We start from the raw sequence: 12,673 nt of genomic DNA on the forward strand, positions 1-12,673 counted from the left end.
AGTGGATGGCAGGGTTCTGTCACCCTGCTGGCCTCATGAAGAGGCCAGAACTCATGTTCTGAGAATCTTTGCAATTTTCAAACAATAAACCTGTACTTCAATTATATCTCAATCTCATTCACAAAGGTCCCTGACAAATCTTTTCCCTGGGGCTTGTCTGAGCTTTATCTAATCAAGTCCTGAAGCCAGTGGGTGGGCACCACAACCAGCTACTAAACCCTAATTGCTTGGCAGCCCTGGGAAGACCAAGGCTAAGAATTATGAGGTTCTGCCATCTGCAAACTGCCCTAGGTAATCCCCATCCAGCCCTCGTTAATTCTGGCTGAGTCCAAGGCTGATGCAAAATCTCCAGCACCCAGAGGGCTTGCAAGGCAGTGAGAATGAAGGTGAGGTGACCCAGGCCAGGCTGACCGCTGGGGGGACAGTGTGTGTGTGTGTGTGTGTGTGTGTGTGTGTGTGTGTGTGTGTGTATGTGTGTGTGTATGTTAGCTGCTCAGTCATGTCTGACTCTTTGCAACCCCATGGACTGTAGCCCACCAGGCTCCTCTGTCCGTGGAATTTTCCAGGCAACAATACGGGAGTGGGTTGCCATGCCCTCCTCTGTGGGGGGGGGGGGGGTCTTCCCCATCCAGGGATCAAACCTGGGTCTCCTGCACTGCAGGCTGATTCTTTACCATGGGGGACAGTGGAAGGACATACATGAGTCAGAGGAGGAAGTAAAGGTGGAGAAGCCAAGGATGGAGGGAGGAAGGGCTAGAATTCCTTACTGTGGATGCAGGCAATGAGCCTGTCCTACACAAACAACTAGTTCACTGGCCCCAGAGTAACCCAGTTAGCATTACTCCACACAGATGCAGAGACTGAGGCTCAGAAAGGTCTAGTAACCTGGCCAGGGCCACCAAGAGAGTGAAGATTCCTCTCTGGTTTGCGCACCCCCAGGACCCAGGCTGTCCGGGGGAGGGGGCCCAGACTCACACTGTCCCTCAATTTCCTGCTGCTTTACTTTCCTGCATCACCCCCCAACCACTCCCCCTACAAAGCCCTCACTGACACCCTAAAGAGGCCAAACTGGGATCATGGTGCAGTTCTTTCAAATATTTATTTTAATTTCAATAAAGCACTGTATTTGTGCAGGCCCTGCACTCTGGGTAACATCTTATTAATTCTGAGATGCGTACTGTTCTCATTTTAGTATGCCTGAGATCAAGGGCACCCAGGATGTGCCTAGTTTCATGTCTTCTTCTTAAAAAGTATATAAAATAATGAGGTACCTTACAATTAACAATGTCTTAGGTTCTATGAAATACAGAACTTTTAAAAACAGGGTGACCTCAGCAAGGTGGCTCTTCGACGGGCTGCATCTTGTCTGTGGCCGTGTGTTTGGAAAGTGCGAGGCGCTGGGGGTTGGAAGGCAGGGTGAGCAGGTGGAACACAGAGGATGTGCAGCGCAGGCAACTATCCCGTCTGACACCGTCAGGTGGATATGTGACACCACCATGTGATCTCGGTATCACTATCATATTGCTATGATGTTATCATGAAGAGCTTCTTGAGGGTGACTCCAGGAGAGAGTAAAGGACAGGGAAGCCTGGCGTGCTGCAGTCCATGGCATCGCAAAGAGTCAGATATGACCTAGGAAATGACCAACAACATGATTTTACTGAGACCCACAGGCAGTATGACACAGAGATCCCTAAGGTACATTTTGGACTTTAGGAATCTCAGTGTATCAACACAGCTTCATCAGGGGTAAAAAAAGAATCACATTAATGAAACATAATAAGCTAGGGAAAACTGTGTGTGTAAGTGTGTGTATGTATCTCTGTGTTGGATCAAGGGACAAGCAGTGTATGGAAACTGTACTTTTGCACAGTTCTCCTGGAAACCAAAAAGTGCTGGTAAAAAAAAATAAAGTCTATTCGTTTTAAGAAAACACAAGGTGAGTTGATCCTTTTCTATTTCCTCCCCCCTCCCAAAAAAATGTTACAGAAAACACACAAAATTTTGCTTTCTGCTTCTGTCTTTGCCAGAGTTTCAGCTAGTTTCAATTACCTATGACAGATCAAAACAGGAGCGACAGGCGTTTCACGCAGAAGAAAACAAAATGAAGTGCTATCAGATTCCTAGGTCATAAGATCGTGATCAAAGGCGTAGAAAGATCCCACCTCCACCTCAGCCTCTGAACACCAGCTCACTCTCCAGTCACAGGGACGGTAAAGGAAGATGAGCAATGTGCCAGGCCCCAGGAGTTCTGAAGGGAAGAGGAACAAAATACCCACTCTAGAGGAAAGGCAATCAGAAGGAAATCATTAGAAAAGCCAGTGGTTGGCCCTTGGGTCATAATTAAGTCCACTTGGCCAACAGACTACGTGCGCGCTAAGTGCTAAGTCGTTTCAGTCGTGTCCGACTCTGCGACCCCACGGACGTAGACCACCAGGCTCCTCCGTCCATGGGATTTCCCAGGCAGTAATACTGGAGTGGGTTGCCATTTCCTTCTCCAGGAAATCGTCCCGACCCAGGGTTCAAACCGGCATCTCTTATGTCTCCTGCATTGGCAGGCGGGTTCTTTAAAGATAACAAACAAAACACAGTCTGTTCTTTGTTCTAGACAAAGAAACCTCGAGAACAGTTCCCCAGAACAGATTTCCCCGAACAGATTCACTGCCACCCTTGTGTGCTCACATCTCTCCGGCATCACTCCACTGGTTTCTGAACCCTTTAAGAATGTAACCCTAAGCAGGCTAGCAACCGGATTCCAAATATAGTGACCCACTGACTAAGTGCTTATTACGGGCTCTGCCTAGTGACAACGTTTGCAGACAAGGATGCCAAGCAACAGAAAGAAAATGAACCAAACATTTAGATAAAAGTGAAGGGATTTTCCACTTCCAGAAGGTCTGATAGTTGATGAAACTACAGTCAGACAAGAATAGATGTGTATTTTTTTTTCCCCACCCGTCATGGTCCTGGAGACATTGACTTGAGTAATTAAGAACACAGTCAAGGCTAAATTGTAGCCATTTGACTGCTGTAGATTGACATTTAAAACATCAGTAACAAAGATTCTGTCAGACATAGATTCTATGAGCTGAGAGATGGCATTGCCATCCGTCCAGCTGCAAGACAGACAGTTAGTGTGGCCATAAACGACAGGGAGGTTACCGTGGCCTCCGCCCGTGGAAGCTCTGGAGTCAAGGCAGTCTGATTAATGACTCTACTTTTTCTAGGCGATGACCTTTGACAAATTGTTTGTTTTTCTTTCTATCTTGAAGGCAGAAATGGTGCTTTCGACTCTTAACTCACACCTCCCCACCCCCTTTCTGAACAGAACTGTAGTGTATGACAATAGGAATTGCTCTCCTTCCTGGATGTAGAGTCACTGTCCAATCTCGCGCACCCTAGGCGACCCACACTTTCTCCTTTCTTGCCTTCTTTTGGAATACATCTATTTCTTTTATTGGCTGTGCTGTGTGGCACACAGGATCTTAAGTTCCCTGACCAGAGATGGAACCCGCTGTCCCTGTGGTGGAAGCGTGGTGACCACTTGACCCCCGGAAAGGTCACTGGAATCAGTGTTTTAAGTCATTTTCCATGAGTACTTTAAATCAATTTAGAATGTGTAAAGTCTCACCATCTTCTAAGTGGTTACCCCAAAATACTTTCCAGAGATGGTCTGATATACCAACCTTTCAGCTTCGGGCACCTCTCCGTACTTCCGGCTTGGTGAACGAGTAGAGATCTTTCTCTAGGGAGACGCCTGCCCTCCCAGCATGCCTTTACTCACCTGCCCCAGGAGGAAGAGTAGTTTACAGGACTAGCGAGTTTGGGACGGTTAAACGGACATTCCTGGCTTGGATCTGCCCCTCCTCCTCAGGTGAGCACTCTACCCTTCCCTCTTGGATCCTAGGAGGCTGCCCTGCACCAGCCCTCTCTGGGCTAATCTGCCCAATTTGAGGGTTTGGTCTATTTAAGCAACTTCACATGCAGTTATAACTTCCAAGATGGGCTTTATCATCCATCAAGAAAATAGTCTGTCTTCCATCCTCCATGCCTTTGCTTAATTTCTCGAATTGTTCAGACAAATAACTGAGAAGGGTACAGTTCTTTAGGGCCCTCTTGGAGGTCTCAACTTTATCCAAGTCCAAACTTATTATCTAAAATTCCATATACTGTTTTCTTTAAAAAAAAAAAAATTTATTTAACCACTTCAGAAACATTTTTCAGAATTTGAAGCAAATGTCTCATTGAACTCAAAATCAAATTGAAGGGTAACCCAAGACAAGAAATTGGCTACGATTTTCAGAGGGGGGTTCTCGCTTTCCATTTCCAATGGCAGTCTTCCCAAATAATAGAGGGAAAGCAATTATTCAGAGATAAGCATGGTAGGATAACAAGTGGACTGAAAAACAAATTGGATTATTGTTGCTGTTGTTCAATCCTAAGTCATATCCGGCTCCTTGCAACCAATGCACTATAGTCTGCCAGGCTCCTCTGTAAATGTCAACACCAACAGAGAAACTGACCTAGAACCGTACACGGTTTCAATTGAATACAAGGTTACATAGCTCGTTAAGGGAAAAATACATGTGTGTTAGTTGCTCAGTCATGTCTGACTCTATGAGATCCCATGGACTATAGCCCGCCTCTGTCTGATTATAGACATTTTTAATCTTTTTTTTAAATTAGAGCATAATTACTTTACAATTTTGTGATGGTTTTTGCCATCAGTTCAGTTCAGCTCAGTCGCTCAGGCATGTCCACCTTTTTGCGACCCCATGAATCGCAGCACGCCAGGCCTCCCTGTCCATCACCATCTCCCGGAGTTCACTCAGACTCACGTCCATCGAGTCTGTGATGCCATCCAGCCATCTCATCCTCGGTCGTCCCCTTCTCCTCCTGCCCCCAATCCCTCCCAGTACATCAGCATGAATCAGCATTAGGTATACGTATGTCCCATCCCTCTTGAACACCCCCTCCCACCTTCCTTCCCATCCCACCCCTCAAGGTTGTCCCAGAGCACTGGCTTTGAATTCCCGCTGGTTATCTATTTTACATACAGTTACATATAATGTTTCAAAGCTATCCTCTCATGTCATCCCACCATCTCCTTCCCCCACTGTGTCGAAATGTCTCTCTTTTGCTGCAAGTAGCATCATCAGTATTGTCTTTCTAGATGCTATATATATGTCTTAGGATTATAGACATATTTTAAGTGAATGTTCATTGTGCTGTGCATCCTGCAACGAATAGAGTCATCCAACGAATAACGCCCCCGAGGGGTCTCCTCATCCCTAGAATCAGCAGCTGGTGCAGCAGCCAGCTATCTTTAAAAGACCCAAGTAGGTTCCTAGAAGGCATCTAATGTCCCTCAGCATGTCCACGGTGTACGCAGTAAAGGCATGCTTGCAGACCTCATCGAGGAGTCAAGACACAGAAGGAGAAACCTTGCAGCGGCTATCTAAGGCATCGAGTCGTGCCGGACACCACCGGTCTTCAACTACTCTAAAAGGGGAAGAACTCTAGGAAAGCCGTCCCTCATCTCAGATCCAAAACTACACGTGTAGAAACTCTACACAGGGAAGCTTAACACTCCCCCGGGCTCGTGCGACAGGTTCTATTTTTATCCTAAGTATCTCTGGCAGTTGCGGTGGCCAGTGGGCTCCCCAGGCTGAGGCGTTTTAAAGCCAGTCTTGAACGTGGACATTCTCCAGGTCCACTTTGATCTTACTTTTTTTCCGAAGCATTCTGACCTCGTTAAAGCTCCCAGACGCTTCTCAGTGACCCAAGCATCTCAGTCTCACGGATTTCATGATTCCTAGGTTGCTGCACGTCTTGATATTCTAGAAGTCTTGAAGATATCAGAAGTTTAGGACAAATGAGACTTGATGGACCTTATGGATACCACAAAAGAGAAAAATAAGGCTGACCTCTTCCCTGAGTCACGGGGCTCAATCAACACAGCAGTTGGGAACATGGGAAGTTACATATCAAACCCTGAGTGTGCAACTTTTACCAACATTTAAAGGAATGGTGAGAATAACTCAAGAATAACTCAGGAACTGGAAAGTCTGGGAGGCTGGAGAAAATTAAGAGAAAGGGTCTTGAAACTAGGAGAAAATGTTTTAGAAGAAAGAAGGAGGCAGTCAGCACCAAATGCAACAGAGAAATCACATGGGTAACGTGTGATTAGGTAACTCAGCGAGGAGTGAGGCTGGGTGAGGGCCACCTCACCCCTCAAACAGGTCTGAAGCCACAGGGTCAGGGAGAAGGCTGGACGGAGGGGTCACAGTTCAATGTAACGCATTTAATCCTAGAAGCAAAGAGAAGAAAATGTTGAAGATTGAGCAGCAACGGGATGCCTGGGACAGATCCTCAGGGGCACTCGCTGGCGGCCAGCACGGTCCCAGGCACTGGGAACTCAGTGATCAAGAGAAACAAATTTCTGTTCTCATAGAACTTGTAGACGATCAGAGGAGATAGGATAGAGAAGCAGGCAGTGGTGTGCACTGGTGGGAACTGGAAAATCGTAGAGGAGGCTGTGTGACTCTAAACGGGAGTGAGGAAAGCATCAGAGCTGGGAAGGGCAAGATTTAAGTCCGAGCTGGTCAAACAGATGCAGACTTTACAGCCCCCTAAACCACCTTCCCAAACTCTGTTCCATGGAACCCCAATTCAGTAAGAAACTATTGAAGTGATGCTAACAAGTGTTCAGATGGTAAAGAATTAGCCTGCAATGCAGAAGACCTGGCTTTGATCCCTGGTTCAGGAAGATCTCCTAGAGAAGGGCATGGCAACCCACTCCAGTGTCCTTGCCTGGAGAATCCCATGGACAGAGGAGCCTGGGGGGTACAGTCCATAGGGTTGCAAAGAGTCAGACACGAATGAGCCACTAACACAACCACACAAGTGTTGTGGGATATTGGTCTTTTGGAAAAAACAAGACCAACCCATCTCTCCACCTCTGGCCTTCTCAGAACATTTAATGTGCTGATGAGAATTTTTTTTTTTTTTAAGAGGCGTCAGAGCACTGACCCCTGCCCTCCACCCTGCTTTCTATCCCTGCCTTACCACCAGGGGTGGTAAGGATCTAGCCTTCCAGGAGACCCTGGGTGGTTCCTGATGCTGTAAGCGCACCAGCTTCTCTTCATTCCTGACATCCCCCCGCCGCCCCCTCCATGTAATCACGGTAAACCTTCTCAAAGTCTAAGCCTAGTCCGCCCCTCTTTGGGAAACCTTCACAGCACTCGCTCCCTTCTCCAGCTCCCAAGGCACCCAAGGTCCGAGCCGGGCAGTCAGCCCCAGGCTGGTGCCCCTCCTGCCTCCGGGGGCCGAGCAGAACCATCATCGCATGGAAGCTCGTGGAAGGCTGAGCGGGGAGAGTGGAGAGTCTCCACAGGAAGTCTGCAGACCCACCTCCAGCGAGGTAGCAGCAGAGACCACTGGCCAGGAGGGTCAAGTGCCGGCGGGCATTTGAGTTCTGGGAACAAAATTACTTCAGCCCTACAGGTAATGTCTTAATCAATAGTCACCGCTGAGGGACTGAAATATGGTCTTGGCCTCATGGTCCACAGAAACGAAGAACCACGCAGTTTACCGGAACTGCTCAGACCTGGCGACTTGTCCGCTCTGTCTTAATAGTAATAGCTGCTCTCTTTGTCGCGTATGTAACTGTCACTTCTGCTTTCACCCACCCTCTTCCTCCACGTCCCAGATTCCATTCTTCCTTCACTCCTGTTTTACACTTGAACATCTTTCCCTTAGAAAGTGAAAGAAGTCGCTCAGTTGTGTGGGACTCTTTGCGACCCTGTGGAGTGTGGCCCATCAGGTTCCTCCATCCATGGGATTTTCCAGGCAAGAGTACTGGAGTGGGGTGCCATTTCCTTCTCCAGGGGATCTTCCTGACCCAGGGATGGAACCCGGGTCTCCTGCATTGCGGGCGGACGCTTTACCATCTGAGCCACCAGGGAATCTGCATACACTTCTATTGTACTTGCTGACATGCTTTGGAAGAGTTTTGTACATCTTTCTTTTTTCCTTTTAATTCATTTATTTATTTTACATTTTATTATTATTATTGGCATGCAGGATCTTTGTTCCCTGACCAGGGATCGAACCCATGCCCTCAGCAGTGGAAGCATGGAGTCTTAACCACCAGAGAGTCAGGGCATTCCCAGGTTTTGTGTTTAGTTTCTAAAGTGGATAAGTAAAATGATTTATATATTCTTTCCAAAATATAATGAAAGCCTCTAACTTACACTGCTTACTTTTATATCTAATTGTAATCTTTAAATCATTTTTCCCTCCAGGACCATAGTTCTCAGCTGAGTGCTTCTGTGTCCCCTCTCCCATCCCTGGGACCTTTATTGCAAGTCTGGAGACATTTTTATGGATACCTCTTGGGGGAGGGGAGAAGGCAATGGCACCCCACTCCAGTACTCTTGCCTGGAAAATCCCATGGATGGAAAATCCCATGGTAGGCTGCAGTCCATGGGGTCCTAAGAGTCGGACACGGCTGAGCGACTTCACTTTCACTTTTCACTTTCATGCATTGGAGAAGGAAATGGCAACCCACTCCAGTGTTCTTGCCTGGAGAACCCCAGGGACGGGGGAGCCTGGTGGGCTGTCGTCTATGGGGTCGCACAGAGTCGGACACGACTGGAGCGACTTAGCAGTAGAAGCTTGGGGGAGGGCTGCTCCTGGCATCAGAGAGTAGGGGCCAGGGGTGTGACTAAATATCCTACACAGCACGGAAGAGCCCCACAACAGAGCTTTCCAGCCCACAGTGTCACTAGTGCTAAGGCTGAGAAACCTGCTTGATAGCCCCCAGCACTGAGAAAGATAAGCCGGGTTTGCCTGCAGCTTTAGGGCTGGATTCGGGAACAGACTGGCTGAGTCTGGGTTGAATCCTGGCTCCTTTCTTGCTAGCTGTGAGTCTTTGGACCACGTACTCAGCCTCACTGTGCCCATCTTCCGCATTTGCCACGGTCGCTCTGAGCCAGCACGTGACAGCGCCAGGAACACTTTATGCTTTACTGCTCTTTCCCCTTACTTGAGCTCACTGTGTAAATGTCAATACCAACAGAGAAACTGACCTTGAACTTGTACGTGTTTTCAGTTGAATACAAGGTCACATAGCCCGTTAAGGGGAAACTGTGTGTGTGTCAGTTGCTCAGTTGTGTCCGACTCTGCAACTCCATGGACTGTAGCCCGCCAGGCTCCTCTGTCCACGGAATTCACCAGACAAGAATCCCGGAGTAGGCTGCCATTCCCTTCTCCAGGGGCTCTTCATCACCCAGGGATCGAACCCGTGTCTTCTGCACTGCAGGTGTCCTCTCACCACCTGAGCCACCAAGGAAGCCCCTGAGGGGAAGATACCTTGTTTATATTATCCAAGATTCTATGTTTTAAACCCCAGAAAATCCTCCAACCAACCTATCCCAGAATTATTGCTATTACGGATTTATTCTCTGAAGGTGCAGGGCTTGTTTCCGCAATCTGTGAGGCAAGAAGCGATGAGAACCGACTGTCTGTATTCTAACCATCTTCCCCCGGCCTGGTATAGAACATCATACGACATGCCTACCAATGTGGGTTTTAAAGGATTCTAGCTTAGTAATTATAGAGCAATTACAAAGGCCATTCGCTGACCTCTTCGCCTCTTCTGCATCAATAATATGCTTCAATACTGCATCAGACTTGCAGAAACCTATAAAAACTTGGCCTCAGGACCGCAGACATCTTGGGCGGGTGTTTGGGTACCATTTCCTCCATGGACTTTCTTATCACACTCAGCTTCTTGTCATACTCACCACTTCTAAAGCTCATTCACTGTTCAAAGCTCTGGGTCAAGGAGGCCAAGGTTAAGGGTTCCAAGCAGGGGTCAGTTCCAGCCATGGCTGGGGTAATGGAGTTTTAGGTGTAAGTGGGACAGGAGATAGCAATTATTTCATCAAACACTAACCTAAGGGTTGCTGGCCGTGAAGGTACTTTGTAGATGTGGTGTGTGTATGAATATATATCCATATCCTGTTCCTCTTGGGAACCTGATTAACACAGCTGGCCCACCAGCCCCTTGATGATGGCGACCAGCCAAGGACAAGAGAATGGTGCCCACATTCATCATGTCACTAGTGATGTCACCTGGCACTGTGCCCACTGCACAGTGAATTCTTGCCTAAAGAGTTTACGCCTCTTAGGACTTCCCGGGCAGTCCAGTGGTTAAGAATTTGCCTTCTGATGCAGCGGATGTGGGATCGATCCCTGGTTGGGGAGCAAAGACCCCACAGGCTGTGGGGCAGCTAAGACCATGGGCCGCAACTACTGAAGGGAGACACAAGGAGAGAAGGAAAATCTTCAATTCAGTCCTAGTCTAACGACTCCAGCGAGCCAAATGCAGAATTGTGCATCACATCTACGGAAAAAATCACCGTAGCAGAATGCTAACGACTATTAACACCGGAATATTTACTGTTCACCTACAAGGCATTCAATAAGTGTTATTAATGTTTTAAATTAAAGCCTATGAGCCAAGCATGATAGTAAAGGATTTACAGGCCAGTGAGTAATGGCGTGGCTTTATGTTAAATTCAGAGCGCTTTTTCTTAAATAACACGCCGTCTCGTCCCTGAACGACAGAAGTAACACGCTTATGACCTGTGGGAAGAGTTGTCCTCTCTGGCCGCCTCTGCCCAGACCCTCCCCTCAGCTGGGCTGGACAAGGAGCAAAAAAGTAAGTGTCCTTGGGCATAAGTCACAGTGCAGAGTAAGCTCATTTTCTGAAAGCTCAGGAATGCTTTGGAGGGAACCACCTGGGCCACTTGCCCTTATTTATAATCACATCCTTTACTCTGACCAGGTACGCTGGGAGCCTCTTCTTCACCCTCCGTAAGGAATCAGGGACAAGCAAGTTGCTGCTCAGCGTTCAAATCAACGCCTGTCTTGGGCCGCTCTGTGTGTAGGCGTCACTCGGCTCTAGTCCCTAAGACCATTCTACTCTCATTAACTCATTGCTCCGTCGCTCAGTCGTGTCCACTCTTCAGCCCCCTGGACTGTAGCCCACCAGGCTCCTCTGTCCATGGAATTCTCCAGCAAGAATACTGGAGCAGGTTGCCGCTTCCTACTCCTGGAGATCTTCCCAACCCAGGGATCAAACCCACGTCTCTTGCATCTCCTGCATTGGCTGGTGGATTCTCTACCACTAGCGCCACCTAGGAAGCCCCTGAGAAGACTCTTCTAGAGCCAGCCTGTTCTATACGACCTCACTTCCTGATCCACCCAAACTCATCAACAGGGAGCTCCTCTGCCACCCGGTTTCAGGATAGTGGGTCCCCGTCGCTGTTTGGGTCACCGCTCTAGCTGCAAGAACCCCAACCTGGGGTCTGATCCGGGCAAGGCTGAGACGGCCCGCCGCCCCCTCTGGAGACTGCGAGGTGAACTGCAGCTGCCTGTGGCGGCATCCTGCCCTCTAGAGCCGGCTGCAAGATAACCGCAGGGCAAGGAAGTCATCATCCACCTAGCGGTGTTACAAAGGAAGTCTTGTCCCATTGATCAGCTCCACTTCCTCGACCACATTGATCTTCCAGGTCCTTCCCAGGGAAAATGAGCTGGCAGGGAAGTGGAGACTGGAGGCTTTTCAAGGGAGACTTAATTCTGCACCTAATCAGATAAGGCGAAGGTTAAGCAGTCACTCAGGAAAAAGGACAATTTTCCTCGGGACGAGATGACCATGCGCCATGGTCCCGAGGGAGATGTCAAAGTACTAAAAGAAAAGGAAAGTACAGGAACTGATTTACTTATTTGTTTTCAACGTCTTATTTCTTATTCAAAGAGTACTTTGGGTTAAAAATAGAAGACAGGGGTAAGAAAGTCATTTGTAACGACTAGGGAAGATGGCCTCCTGTCTTGTATCAGTCACTCTGTTTTCAAGGCTGTCATCTCAGTTCCGGGCTTCCCTTGTAGCTCAGTTGGTAGAGAATCTGCCTGCCGTGCAGGAGACCCGGGTTCGATCCCTGGGTTGGGAAGATCCCCTGGAGAAGAAAATGGGGACCCTTGCCTGGAAAATCTGAGGGGCCTGGGGGCTGCAGTCCATGGGGTCGCAAACAGTCGGGCACAACTGAGCGACTAACACTTGCCTACTTACTTACTTATCTGAATTCCCCATCACAGGCCCTACCCATCTATGAGGTGTGAGGAATCCCCAGCAGGTGCCCAGCCTCTGGCATGTGGGGCAGAGCTTCCCAAACTCCCACAGGCATTGGCCGCGCCCAGCCATGCTGTTACCGTGAGGTCTGAGTGGTGTGAACCTGCTGTTTTAACTGCTCCAGGTGATGCTGAGGCTGCCTTGGGGTGCAGGGGTAGGTGAATTAATGCACCCCAACTAACCGGTCCTGCTCTCAGTTCTGTAAATAAATTAGCTCTACTAAGTCCCTGAACGGTCCAAGGGGAAGTCCCCATTTTAAAGAGAATCAATCAGACTTTGGTCACCATTCACCCATAACTCACACCCTGTTTTCAATGTTCTTAAGTGGTATAAGTGCACGTGCCTCAGCATGCCATTCATCTGAACCTTTGAAGGCGCATCTCATGTGTCTCCTCCTCCAGGAAGCTTTCCTGGCCTGGAAAGCCTGGACAAGGTGGCTTTCCTGTACATGCCCAATATGCACTGCTAAATATT

General features: G+C 48.4%; 1 protein-coding gene and 1 non-coding gene across 4 annotated transcripts in view; one reads left to right on the forward strand and one right to left on the reverse strand.

The window, feature by feature from the left end:
- The window catches only part of AGPAT4 (1-acylglycerol-3-phosphate O-acyltransferase 4), a 134,248-nt gene that overhangs the window by 40,658 nt on the left and 80,917 nt on the right, over positions 1-12,673 (reverse strand). The gene's annotated exons all lie outside the window — the stretch shown is intronic.
- Positions 11,949-12,020, forward strand: TRNAG-GCC (transfer RNA glycine (anticodon GCC)). The gene has a single exon. It is a non-coding gene; the product is annotated as a tRNA-Gly (tRNA).

This window comes from Ovis aries, chromosome 8 (assembly GCF_016772045.2).
Source record: "Ovis aries strain OAR_USU_Benz2616 breed Rambouillet chromosome 8, ARS-UI_Ramb_v3.0, whole genome shotgun sequence".
Taxonomy (NCBI): Eukaryota; Metazoa; Chordata; class Mammalia; order Artiodactyla; family Bovidae; genus Ovis; species Ovis aries.